This window comes from Salvelinus sp. IW2-2015, unplaced genomic scaffold (assembly GCF_002910315.2).
Source record: "Salvelinus sp. IW2-2015 unplaced genomic scaffold, ASM291031v2 Un_scaffold1264, whole genome shotgun sequence".
Taxonomy (NCBI): Eukaryota; Metazoa; Chordata; class Actinopteri; order Salmoniformes; family Salmonidae; genus Salvelinus; species Salvelinus sp. IW2-2015.
Window position 1 is genome coordinate 189,974 of NW_019942806.1, and position 13,401 is coordinate 203,374.

Below are 13,401 nucleotides of genomic sequence, written 5' to 3' on the forward strand. Positions count from 1 at the left end.
TTTCTGTTCAGTTCTACCCCTCTGGGCACAGACATCAGTTCAAAGTCTAGTTTTGATTTACTTTTGATTTTAAATCAAAATGAAATCAAGAAAAAAACGTAACCTTCTCTCTCTCAAATCAAATCAAACTTTATTTGTCACATGCGCCGAATACAACAAGTGTAGACCTTACCGTGAAATGCTTACTTACAAGCTTACTTATTTACTAAATAACCTGAAGTAAAAAATTATAAAAAGTAACACAATAAAATAACAATAACGAGTCTATATGCAGGGGGTACCGGTACTGAGTCAACGTGTGGGTGTACAGGTTAGAGGTCATTTGTACATGTAGGTAGGGGTGAAGTGATAATAAACAGCGAGTAGCAGCTGTGTAAAAACAAATGGAGGGGGGGGTGTCAATGTAAATAGTTTGGTGGCCAATTGATTAATTGTTCAGCAGTCTTATGGCTTGGGGGTAGAAACTGTTAAGGAGCCTTTTGGTCCTAGACTTGGCTCTCCGGTACTGCTTGCTGTGCGGTAGCAAAGAAAACAGTCTATGATTTGGGTGACTGGAGTCTCTGACAATTTTGGGGGTTTTCCTCTGACACGCCTGGTATAGAGGTCCTGGATGGCAGGAAGCTTGGCCACAGTGATGTACTGGGCTGTACGCACTACCCTCTGTAGCGCCTTACGGTCAGATGCCGAGCAGTTGCCACACCAGGCGGTGATGCAACTTTTTGAGGTTCTGGGAACCCATGCCAAATCTTTTCAGTCTCCTGAGGGGGAAAAGGTGTTGTCTTGCCTTGCCCTCTTCATGACTGTCTTGGTGTGTTTAGACCATGATAATTCGTTGGTGATGTGAACACCAAGGAACTTGAAACTCTCGACCCGCTCCACTACAGCCTGCCTTTTCCTGTAGTCCATGATCAGCTCCTTTGTCTTGCTTACATTGAGGGAGAGGTTGTTGTCCTGGCCCCACACTGCCAGGTCTCTGACCTCCTCCCTATAGTCTGTCTCATCGTTGTCGGTGATCAGGCCTACCACTGTTGTGTCGTCAGCAAACTTAATGAGGGTGTTGGAGTCGTGCTTGGTCACGCAGTCGTGGGTGAACAGGGAATACAGGAGGGGACTAAGTACACACCCCTAGGGGCCCCAGTGTTGAGGATCAGCGTGGCAGACATATTGTTGCCTACCCTTACCACCTGGGGGTGACCCGTCAGGAAGTCCAGGATCCAGTTGCAGAGGGAGGTGTTTAGTCCCGGGTCCTTAGCTTAGTGATGAGCTTCGTGGGCGCTATGTAGTTGAACACTGAGCTGTAGTCAATGAACAGCATTCTCACATAGGTGTTCCTTTTGTCCAGGTGGGAAAGGGCATTGTGGAGTAAGAGTAGATAAAAATGATTGTTCTTCCACTCTCCACCTCCTCACTCTCTACCTCCTCACTCTCTACCTCCTCACTCTCCACCTCCTCACTCTCCACCTCTCAAATCTCCACCTCCTCACTCTCCTACCTCTTCACTCTCTACCTCCTCACTCTCTATCTCCTCACTCTCTACCTCCTCACTCTCTACCTCACTCTCACCTTTCCATCACTCTCCACCTCCTCACTCTCCACCTCCTCATCTCTACCTCTTCTACACTCTCTACCTCTTCACTCTCTAGGGTGGAAGTATTCATTGGTTGGGCCTGGTGTGTCTGTCTGCCACTGTTTATTCCACCTCTTCACCTCTCTACCCCTCCACCCTTCACCCATCTACCACCACCCTCTACCACCAACTCTTACCCACCACCCTCCACCCTCTACCCCACCACGCTCTATCCATTCACCCACCACCCTCTACCCTTCCTCTACCCCACACCTTCTACCCTCTACCCTCTACCCACCACCCTTCTACCCTTCACCCTCTACCACCACCCCTCTACCCCTACCCTCTTCACCCTCTATCAGTTCTAGGGATTATTTATGGTTAGCCCGTCTGTCTCGCTGCTCAGTGCTCACACCTCCTCTAAAGGGCAGAGCACGGAAAAAGGCAGAACTTTTTCTCCCACTCTCCATGACTCACCAATTGTAAACCTGCCAAGACAACCTTGAGCTAACATGACTGTTGAAGTCTTTCACCACGTTACCTAACACACTGGCATAGAATACTCCTGAGGAGGAACTGAGTGCCCAAACATTTCTTCAGTTACAGCGTGAATATAATCTGTGAGTAGTATAGTATGACTGCCTTCATTTTCTTCTGCAAACTACTCCTGCTAGCCTACCAGCACACATTTATACCACAGTAGTGAGTCTGGGAAAGAGCTGATAGATAGAGATGAAGGACTGAGAGCAGAGAGAGAGAGAGCAGATGATACTCTGCCTCAGTCTGATTAACTGTGGTGTCCTGGAGGTGTTGATGGCTCGTTGCTGCTCACTGATCAGCCGATCTAACAGTAATCCCATCACACACAGCAGTCTCTCTCTCTCTCTTATCAACACACACACACACACACACACACACACACACACACACACACAACACACACACACACCACACACACACACACACACACACAACACAACACACACACACACACACACACACACACACACACACACACACACAACACACATGTAAACTGGAAACCACAACACCTGAGGCTGCATTCATCGTAGCTGGGGATTTTAACAAGGCTAATCTAAAAACAAAACTCCCTAAATTCTATCAGCATATCGATTGTGCTACCAGGGCTGGAAAAACACTGGACCATTGCTACACTAATTTCCGCGACGTTACAGGCCTCCCCCCGCCCCTTTCGGAAAAGCTGACCACGACTCCATTTTGTTGATTCCTGCCTACAAACAGAAACTCAAACAACAAGCTCCCGCGCTCAGGTCTGTTCAACGCTGGTCCGACCAATCTGAATCCACGCTTCAAGACTGCTTCGATCACGCGGATTGGAATATGTTCCGCATCGCGTCCAACAACAATATTGACGAATATGCTGATTCGGTGAGCGAGTTCATTAGGAAGTGCATTGACGATGTCGTACCCACAGCACGATAAAAACATTCCCAACCAGAAACCGTGGATTGACGGCAGCATTCGCGTGAAACTGAAAGCGCGAACCACTGCTTTTAACCAGGGCAAGGTGACCGGAAGCATGACCGAATACAAACAGTGTAGCTATTCTCTCCGCAAGGCAATCAAACAGGCTAAGTCTCAGTACAGAGACAAAATCGAGTCGAAATTCAACAGCTCAGACACAAAGGGTATGTGGCGGGGTCTACAGTCAATCACGGATTACAAAAAGAAAACCAGCCCCGTCGAGGACCAGGATGTCTTGCTCCAGACAGGCTAAACAATTTTTTTGCCCGTTTTGAGGACAATACAGTGCCACTGACACGGCCCCTACCAAAACCTGCGGGCTCTCCTTCACTGCAGCCGAGGTGAGTAAAACATTTAAACGTGTTAACCCTCGCAAGGCTGCGGCCAGACGGCATTCCAGCCGCGTCTCCAGAGCATGCGCAGACCAGCTGGCTGGTGTGTTTACGGACATATTCAATCAATCCTTATCCCAGTCTGCTGTTCCCACATGCTTCAAGAGGGCCACCATTGTTCTCGTTCCCAAGAAAGCTAAGGATAACTGAGCTAAACGACTATCGCCCCGTAGCAACTCACTTCCGTCATCATGAAGTGCTTTGAGAGACTAGTCAAGGACCATATCACTCCACCTCCGGACACCCTAGACCCACTCCAATTTTGCTTACCGACCCAAATAGGTCCACGACGCGCAATCGCAACCACACTGCACACTGCCCTAACCATCTGGACAAGAGGAAACCCATGTGAGAATGCTGTTCATCGATTACAGCTCAGCATTTTAACACAATAGTACCTCTCCAAACTCGTCATCAAGCTCGAGACCTGGGTTCGACCCCGCTGTGCAACTGGGTCTGGCTTCCTGACGGGCCGCCCCAGGTGGTGAGGGTCAGGAACAACATCTCAGCCCCGCTGATCCTCAACACTGGGGCCCAAAGGGTGCGTTCTGAGCCCTCTCACTGTATCTCCTGTTCACCCACGACTGCGTGGCATGGCACGGCCTCCAACTCGACATAAAGTTTTGGCGGATGACACTACAGTTGGTAAGGCTTGACCACATACGACGAGACGGCTACAGGGAGGAGGTGAGGGGCTCGGAGTGTGCGTGTCAGAAAATAGACTCAGATACTCAAACGTCAACAACGAAAGGAGATCGATTGTTGGACTTCAGGAAACAGCAGAGGGAGCACTCCCCCTCATCACATGATACGGTGCCAGTAAGTGTGAGAAGGTGGAAAGATTTTAAGTTCTCGCTGTCACATCAGGAAATGAATTGGCGCAACCCACACAGACAGGCGTTGTGAAGAAGGCGAGCAGCGCTCTTCAAACTCAGGAGGCTGAAGAAATGTCGGCTTGTACCAAAGCACTACAAACTTCTACAGATGCCAGATCGAGAGCATCCTGTCGGCTGTATCACGCCTGGTACGGCACTGCTCCGCCCAATCGTAAGCGCTCTCCAGAGGGTAGTGAAGAAGTCTGCAGAACGCATCACAGGGGCAAACTACTGCACCTCAGGACAACCTACACCCCCGATGTCACAGGAGGCCCATAAGGATCAATCAGGACAACCTCACAACAAAGCACTGCCTGTTCCACCGCTACATCCAGAGGCGAGTCAGTAGGGTGCATCAAAGCAGGGACGAGAGACTTGAAAAACAGCTTTCTATATCAAGGCCATCAGAACGGTTATACAGCCACCACTAACATTTAGCAGGCCGCTGCCACATACTGACTCAACTCCAGCACTTTAAAAATGGGGAATTGATGGAAATTATGTAAAATGTCTACTAGCACTTTAAGCAATGCACTTATATCAATGTTTACATACCGCTAATCATTACCCATCTCATATGTATTACTGTACTCTCTTTACTTACTGACATTTGCCATCTTTATGAATACGATCGTACTAGCCACTTTAAAAACTATGCACTTTAAGTGTTAGTACACTACAGTACATCTCATTGTTATACGTTCTCTATACCATCACGCATTGCCATGCAGTTTCTGATACCACCACTCTCCATATATTTTATGTACATATTCTTTATTCTCTCACACTTGTGTGTGTGTGTAGGTAGTCAGCGTGGAATTGTTAGGCTTAGATTATGTTGGTTATTATGCATTGTCGGAACTAGAAGCAGCACAAGCATTGTCGCTACACTCGCATTAAATTCGCTAACATGTGTATCGTGACTAATAAAATTTGATTTGATTTGACACACACAACACACACACCACACGACAAAAGCTGCAGGCAAGAAACAAGTTGGAACGTCAAGCCTGGGTACGTACATTGAAGCAGGATTCTGATGCTGTGACCCGGTGTGTTATCATGTCTTCTTTTGTTACAGGAGCCTTCTGAAGGGTCTGTATACTCTCAACAGAATCACTCTGGCTATGTGTCTCTGTGTCTGTAGGTGTATTCTCATATGTTCTGTCTGATTTAGAGCATCCAGGTGTGTGTGAGGAGAAAACTCTCTGGCCAAGCAATTACATTTCCTCTCAAATACAGAACAAAGGGAAAGAAGGAAATCAGAACACTACATTATCTGGGGGGGGGCTGGAATAATTACAGTGTTTGGTCCTTAGAGTAGTTTTCTCAGAAGGGTAATTAAAACCGAGGCAGATTCTCATTCTCATGAAGCAGTCAACCCTCCACCGGCCAATGCTCATAATCCACCCTCTGATCCCCAGTTACATACCACCAAATATTTCCTGTTTTATCTGTGGTTGTAAGGGCTGATCCAAACTGAATGTACAGGCACACGAGGTGGCTTTCACAGGGGCTACAGGCTGAGCGGAGGGGCTATAAACTGAGGGAAGGGGCTCTACACAATGAGGGGCTAATAGGCTAGGGAGGGCTTATCATCAATCAAATTTTATAAGCCCTTCTTATTCAGCTAATGTCAACAACAGTGCTGTACAGAAACCAGCTAAAACCCCAAACAGCCAGCAATGCAGGTGTAGAACATTGGTGGCTAGGAAAAAACTCTCTAGAAAGGCCAAAATCCTAGGAAGAAACCTAGAGGAGGAACCAGGCTCGTGAGGGGGGCAGTGCCTCTTTCTGGCTGTGCCGGGTGAGAGATTATAACAGGAACTGGCCCTAGATATTCAACATGGTTCATAGATGACCAGCATGGTCAAATAATAATAATCACTAGTAAGTTTGTCGAGGGTGCTACAGGGCACACCTGGATTAAATGTCAGTTGGCTTTTCAATAGCGATCATTTCAGAGTATCTCTACGCTCCGGCTGTCCTCTAGAGAGTTTGAAAACACAGGTTGGGACAAGGTAGGATGTCCGGTGAACAGGTCAGGGTTCATAACCGCAGGCAGACAGTTGAATTGACTGGAGCACAGACGACCAGGTGGACTGGGGACAGCAAGGATCATCTGGCAGGTAGTCCTGGGCATGGTCCTACGGGCTCAGGTCCTCCGAGAAAGAGAGGCTACCATTCAAAAGGCATGAAATTACCATGGGGCAAAACAGACGAGATCTTGGAACCAGGCCACCTTACATCCTATGGTGAGGGAGGGGTGCTCAGAGGCATAGTGGGTCCAGGGCTCTTGTAGTTCTATGGTATTTCAAGGATGTAGAAAACAAGTCCATGTTTCAGGGATGTAGGAATAGATGAAAACAGTAGATGTGAGCTGGCAGTCTCTGAGTCATAGGATATGAGGTTTCATATGACGCAGCTACGTGTATAGTATAGCCTGGGCCTTGATCTCTGTGTTGATGTATAGTGTAGCCTGGGCCCTTGATCTCTGTGTTGATGTATAGTGTAGCCTGGGCCCTTGATCTCTGTGTTGATGTATAGTATAGCCTGGGCCCTTGATCTTTGTGTTGATGTATAGTATAGCCTGGGCCCTTGATCTCTGTGTTGATGTATAGTATAGCCTGGGCCCTTGATCTCTGTGTTGATGTATAGTATAGCCTGGGCCCTTGATCTCTGTGTGGATGTATAGTATAGCCTGGGCCCTTGATCTCTGGGTTGATGTATAGTGTAGTCTGGTCCCAGATCTCTGTGTTGATGTATAGGGTAGTCTGGTCCCAGATTTCTGTGTAATGTATAGTGTAGTCTGGTCCCAGATCTCTGTGTTGATGTATAGGGTAGTCTGGTCCCAGATCTCTGTGTTGATGTATAGTGTAGTCTGGTCCCAGATCTCTGTGCTGTTTTGCCCCGTTGTAATTGTCATGCCTTCGAATGGTAGGCCTAGTAGTAGGAATGTCTTCCTGCACAGACAGAGCTAAAAGGCTTGCATCCTGAAAGCTTCATAGCACCAGCCCAGCATCACAAGTGAGGGATTTTCAGTAGAAAAGCTGAGGGGGTGATGGCAATATGATTTGACAGAGATGAGAGGGGCTGCAATCTCCTGTGAGCCACTGTAACCCCCATCCCTCTCTTCTTCTCTCTCTTATTCTTTCTGTCTCTCCCTCTTTCTCAATCTTCTTCTACCCCCCTCTCTCTCTCTCTCTCTCTGCCTCCCTCTCTACCTCCCTCCCTCTTCTACTCCTGTTCTGACTAATTGCCCAATTATGTTTTTGTGTGTCTTTTCTCCCCTCCGAGCTCTGCTTAATGAAACACTATCACACAGGGACAGAGGAAATCACAAGCAGAAAAACAAGAGAAACAGATATGAAAAACAAACAAAGAAAAACCTAGAAATTAAATCTGGTGGTGAAGGAACGGCGTCCACACCAATAATATCTGCTGGCCTGCATACATTATTTATGATCACACATCATTACAGCAATCATTTCAATCTGAGAGAGGGGGGGGGGGATTGAGACATGACAGAAATTCTGATGGTTTGACAGAGGAAATCGATGATCAGTTGAATTACTAACAGAGAAGATCAGCAGGGGTTAATAACCTCTATCCTCAACATGAGCCTGTCGATACAATTGGCTAGACTAGGTTAAGCTAGCAGCAGGAATATCTAAGATGGCCTGTCATAGAGAAAGCTGTTGCTGAGCTGAGACAAATTAAATTGTCACAGAGGTGAGTTATAAACAACCTCTTGGTCTAGGTTGACAGGAGAAATGGCAGAAAACATTTCATTCTCATTCCCCGTTATAAATGTACAGCACTAGAGTGAACGATTGGATTCCAGCGGGGTTGTTCTGTCTTTCTGTCTTTGTAGAAGTGACAAGGTTGAGGATTGTAAACAAATGTCTCTGGAACATGTTCTGATGAAACACTTTGAGAGGGGAAAGGGTCAGGAAGGAAGAGAAAGAGAGGAAGAAGGGGGAACAAGAGTGGAAAATATAAGGAGGGATGGGGAGGGTCATAGGGCCATATGAGGGGTAGAGCAAGGGAAACAGAAAGAGGGTCTAGGCTAGGGCCATATGAGGGGTAGAGCAAGGGAAACAGAAAGAAGGGTCTAGGATAAGGCGCATAGAGGGCCATATGAGGGGTAGAGGGCAGGGGAAACAGAAAGAGGGTCTAGGCTAGGGCCATAGGGGCCACATATGAGGGGGTAGAGCAAGGGAAACAGAAAGAGGGTCTAGGCTAGGGGCCATATGAGGGTGAGGCAAGAGAGGGAAACAGAAGATGGTCTAGGCTAGGGGCCATTAGGGCCATATGAGGGGTAGAGGGCAAGGGAAACAGAAAGAGGGTCTAGCGCTAGGGCCATATGAGGGGTAGACAAGGGAAACAAAGAGGGTCTAGGCTAAGGCATAGGGCCATATGAGGGGTAGAGCAGGGGAAACAGAAAGCGGGTCTAGGGCTAGGGCCATAGGGCCATATGAGGGGTAGAGCAAGGGAAACAGAAAGAAGGTCTAGGCTAGGGCCATAGGGCCATAATGAGGGGTGAGCAAGGGACAACAGAAAGCGGGTCTAGGCTAGGGCATATAGGGGTAGAGGCAAGGGAAACAGAAGATGGTCTAGGCTAGGGCCATAGGGCCATATGAGGGGGTAGAGCAAGGGAAACAGAAAGATGCTAGGCTAAGGCCATAGGGCCATATGAGGGTAGAGCAGGGGAAAACAGAAAGGCGGGTCTAGGCTAGGGCCCATAGGGCCATATGAGGGGTTAGAGAGCAGGGGAAAACAGAAAGAGGGTCTAGGCTAGGGGCCATAAGGCCCATAATGAGGGGTAGAGAAAGGGAAACAGAAAAGATGGTCTAGGCTAAGGCCATAGGGCCATTGAGGGGTAGAGCAGGGGAAACAGAAAGGAGGGTCTAGGCTAGGCCATAGGGCCATATGAGGGGTAGAGCAAGGGGAAACAGAAAAGAGGGTCTAGGCTAGGGCATAGGCCATATGAGAGTGAGAGAGCAAGGGAACAGAAAGAGGGTCTAGGCTAAGGGCCATAGGCCATATGAGGGGTAGAGCAAAGGGAAACAGAAAGATGTCTAGGCTAGGGCATAGGGCCATATGAGGGGTAGAGCAAGGGAACAGGAAAAGAGGGGTCTAGGCTAGGGCCATAGGGCCATCATATGAGGGGTAGAGGCAGGGGAAACCAGAAAGAGGGTCTAGGCTGGGCATAGGGCCATATGAGGGGTAGAGCAAGGGAAACAGAAAGAGGGTCTAGGCTAAGGCCATAGGGCATATGAGGGGTAAGACAAGGGAACAAGAAAGAGGGTCTAGGCTAGGGCCATAGGGCCATATGAGGGGTAGAGCAAGGAAACAGAACAGAGGGTCTAGGCAGGGCCATAGGGCCATATGAGGGGTAGAGATCAGGAAAACAGAAAGAGGGTCTAGGCTAAGGGCCATAGGGCCATATGAGGGGTAGAGCAAGGGAAACAGAAAGATGGTCTAGGCTAGGGCCATAGGGCCATATGAGGAGTAGAGCAAGGGAAACAGAAAGAGGGTCTAGGCTAGGGCATAGGGCCATATGAGGGGTAGAGCAGGGGGAAACAAGAAAGAGGGTCTAAGGCTAGGGCCATAAGGGCCATATGGAGGGGTAGAGGCAAAGGGGCAACAGAAAGAGGGTCTAGGTGCTAAGGGCCATATGAGGGGTAGAGCAAGGGGAAACAGAAAAAGGGTCTAGGCCTATGTAGGCCATATGAGGGGTAGAGCAAGGGAAACAGAAAAGATGGTCTAGGCTAGGGCCATATGAGGGGTAGAGCAAGGGAAACAGAAAGAGGGTCTAGGTAGGGCCATATGAGGGGTAGAGCAAGGGAACAGAAAGAGGGCAGGCTAGGGCCATAGGGCATATGAGGGGTAGAGCAGGGGAAACAGAAAGAGGGTCTAGGTAGGGCCATAGGGCCATATGAGGGGTAGAGCAAGGGAAACAGAAAGATGGTCTAAGCTAGGGCCATAAGGGCCATATGAGGGGTAGAGCAAGAGGAAACAGAAGAGGGTCTAGGCTAGGGCCATAGGGCCATATGAGGGGTTAGAGGCAGGGGAAACAGAAAGAGGGTCTAGGCTAGGGCCATAGGGCCATATGAGGGGTAGAGCAAAGGGAAACAGAAAAGAGGGTCTAGGCTAGGGCCATATGAGGGGTAGAGCAAGGGAAACAGAAAGAGGGTCTAGGCTAGGGCCATAGGGCCATAATGAGGGGTAGAGCAAGAGAAACAGAAGAGGGGTCTAGGCTAGGGCCATATGAGGGGTAGAGAAAGGGAAACAGAAAGAGGGTCTAGGCTAGGGCCATAGGGCCATATGAGGGGTAGAGCAAGGGGAAACAGAAAGTGGGTCTAGGCTAGGCCATAGGCCATATGAGGGGTAGAGCAAGGAACCGAAAGAGGGTCTAGGCCTAGGGCCATATGAAGGGGTAGAAGCAAGGGAAACAGAAAGAGGGTCTAGGCTAGGGCCATAGGGCCATATGAGGGGTAGAGGCAAAGGGGACAGAAAGAGGGTCTAGGCTAGGGCCATAGGGCCATATGAGGGGTAGAGCAAGGGAAACAGAAAGAGGGTCTAGGCTAGGGCCATAGGGCCATATGAGGGGTAGAGCAAGGGAAACAGAAAGAGGGTCTAGGCTAGGGCATATGAGGGGTAGAGCAGGGAAACAGAAAGAGGGTCTAGGCTAGGGCCATAGGGCCATATGAGGGTAGAGCAGAGAAACAGAAAGAGGGTCTAGGCCAGGGCCATATGAGGGGTAGAGAAAGGGAAACAGAAAGAGGGTCTAGGCTAGGGCCATAGGGCCATATGAGGGGTAGAGCAAGGGAAACAGAAAGTGGGTCTAGGCTAGGCCATAGGGCCATATGAGGGTAGAGCAAGGGCATATGAGGGGTAGAGCAAGGGAAACAGAAAGAGGGTCTAGGCTAGGGCATACTGAGGGGTAGAGCAAGGGAAACAGAAAGAGGGTCTAGGCTAGGGCCATAGGGGGCCATATGAGGGGTAGAGCAGGGGAAACAAGACAGAGCAGGGTCTAGGGCTAGGGCCATAGGGCCCATATGAGGGGTAGAGCAAGGGAACAGAAGAGGGTCTAGGCTAGGGCGCATAGGGCCATATGAGGGGTAGAGCAAGGAAAACAGAAAGAGGGTCTAGGCTAAGGCCATAAGGGCATATGAGGGGTAGAGCAGGGAAAGAAAAGAAAGAGGGTCTAAAGCCGGGCCATAGGGCCAATATAGGGGCCCATATGAGGGGTAGAGCAAGGGAAACAGAAAGAGGGTCTAGGCTAAGGCCATAGGGCCATATGAGGGGTAGAGCAAGAGAAACAGAAAGAGGGTCTAGGCTAGGGCCATAGGGCCATATGAGGGGTAGAGCAGGGGAAACAGAAGGAGGGTCTAGGCTAAGGCCATAGGGCCATATGAGGGGTAGAGCAGGGGGAACTGAAATAGAGACAGACAGGGAGAGAGAAAGTAAGAAGCAAACAGAAAGGATTAGAAAGAGACAGAGCAAATGCATATGGACTGAAGAGAGAAGAGAAAAACACTGAACTGCATACTTTGATCTAAACACTCCCCTGACGTCATTGAGAGGTTCTGCACAGACTGTCTGACAGATGTGGCCTAAGCAGTGAGCCTAACCCAAACAGCACCCTATTCCCTTTATAGTGCACTACTTTTGACCAAAACCCATAACGTTCTGGTCAAAAGTAGTGCACTATGTAGGGTATAGGGTGCCATTTGGGACTAACCCATAGTCCTGTGGTCCAGCTGAGCCTGAGAGGGGAGAACATCAACATCGCCATGTATTAGTGTGCAGTTACCACACATGACAACACTTGCACACTCTAACACTGTCCACATGAAAACACAGGAAGGGAACACAGACAATTGACAATAACATGATCCAGTTATCATCAGCCTATCATTATAGTTAAATAACCCAGCACCAGCAGTCATTAACATTGGTCACAGTGTTTGACCCATGCAATTACAGTGCAAACACAACCACACTATGGGATGTACTTCTCCAGTTGTCCAGTTGGCCAATGCGGGGATTGATTGCTGGAACACAGCACAGTGATTCTCTATCTCTCTGGTTTCTCTGGTCTCTCTAGTCTCTCTGGCCTCTCTAGTCTCTCTGGTCTTTCTCTCTCTTTGGTCGCTCTGGTTTCTCTGGTATCTCTCTCTGGTCTCTCTGGTCTCTCTCTCTGGTCTCTCTGGTCTCTCTCTCTCTGGTCTCTCTGGTCTCTCTCTCTGGTCTTTCTCTAGTCTCTCTGGCCTCTCTAGTCTCTCTGGTCTTCTTCTTTCTCTTTGGTCTCTCTGGTTTCTCTGGTCTCTCTGGTCTCTCTCCTCTGGTATCTCTAGTCTCTCTCTGGACTCTCCTCTCTGGTCTTTCTCTAGTCTCTCTGTCTCTCTCTCTCTCTCTGGTCTTTCTCTGGTCTCTCTGGTCTTCTCTCTGGTCTCTCTAGTCTCTCTCTGGACTCTCTCTCTGGTATTTCTCTAGTCTCTCTGGTCTTCTCTCCTCTCTGGTCTTCGCTGGTCTCTCTGGTCTCTCTCGTCTGGTCTCTCTAGTCTCTCTGGTCTCTCTCTCTGGGTCTTTCTCTGGTCTCTCTGGTCTCTCTTTCGGTCTGCTCTCTCTCTGGTCTATCTGGTCTCTCTCTCTGGTCTCTCTAGTCTCTCTCTGGACTCTCTCTCTGGTCTTTCTCTAGGTCTCTGCTGGTCTCTCTGGTCCTCTCCTCTCTCTGTCTCTCTGGTCTCTCTCTCTGGTCTCTCTTAGTCTCTTCTGGACTCTCTCTCTGGTCTTGTCTCTCTGTCTCTCTGGTCGCTCTCTCTCTGGTCTTTCTCGGGCTCTCTCTTCTTTCTCTGGTCTCTCTGGTCTTCTCTTACTGGTCTTTATTCTCTAGCCTCTCTGGTCTCTCTCTCTCTCTGGTTTCTGCTGGTCTTTCTGTCTCTCTGGTATCTCTCTCTCTGGTCTCCTTGTCTGGTCTCTCTGGTCTTTTCTCGCTCTGTCTCTGGTTTCTCTGGTCTCTCGTTCTATGGTCCTCTCTCTCTGGTTCAAC

General features: G+C 49.0%; 1 protein-coding gene across 1 annotated transcript in view; it reads left to right on the forward strand.

Annotated features, from left to right (window-relative positions):
- Positions 1-13,401, forward strand: part of LOC112070224 (probable methyltransferase-like protein 24) — a 74,682-nt gene that overhangs the window by 19,276 nt on the left and 42,005 nt on the right. The gene's annotated exons all lie outside the window — the stretch shown is intronic.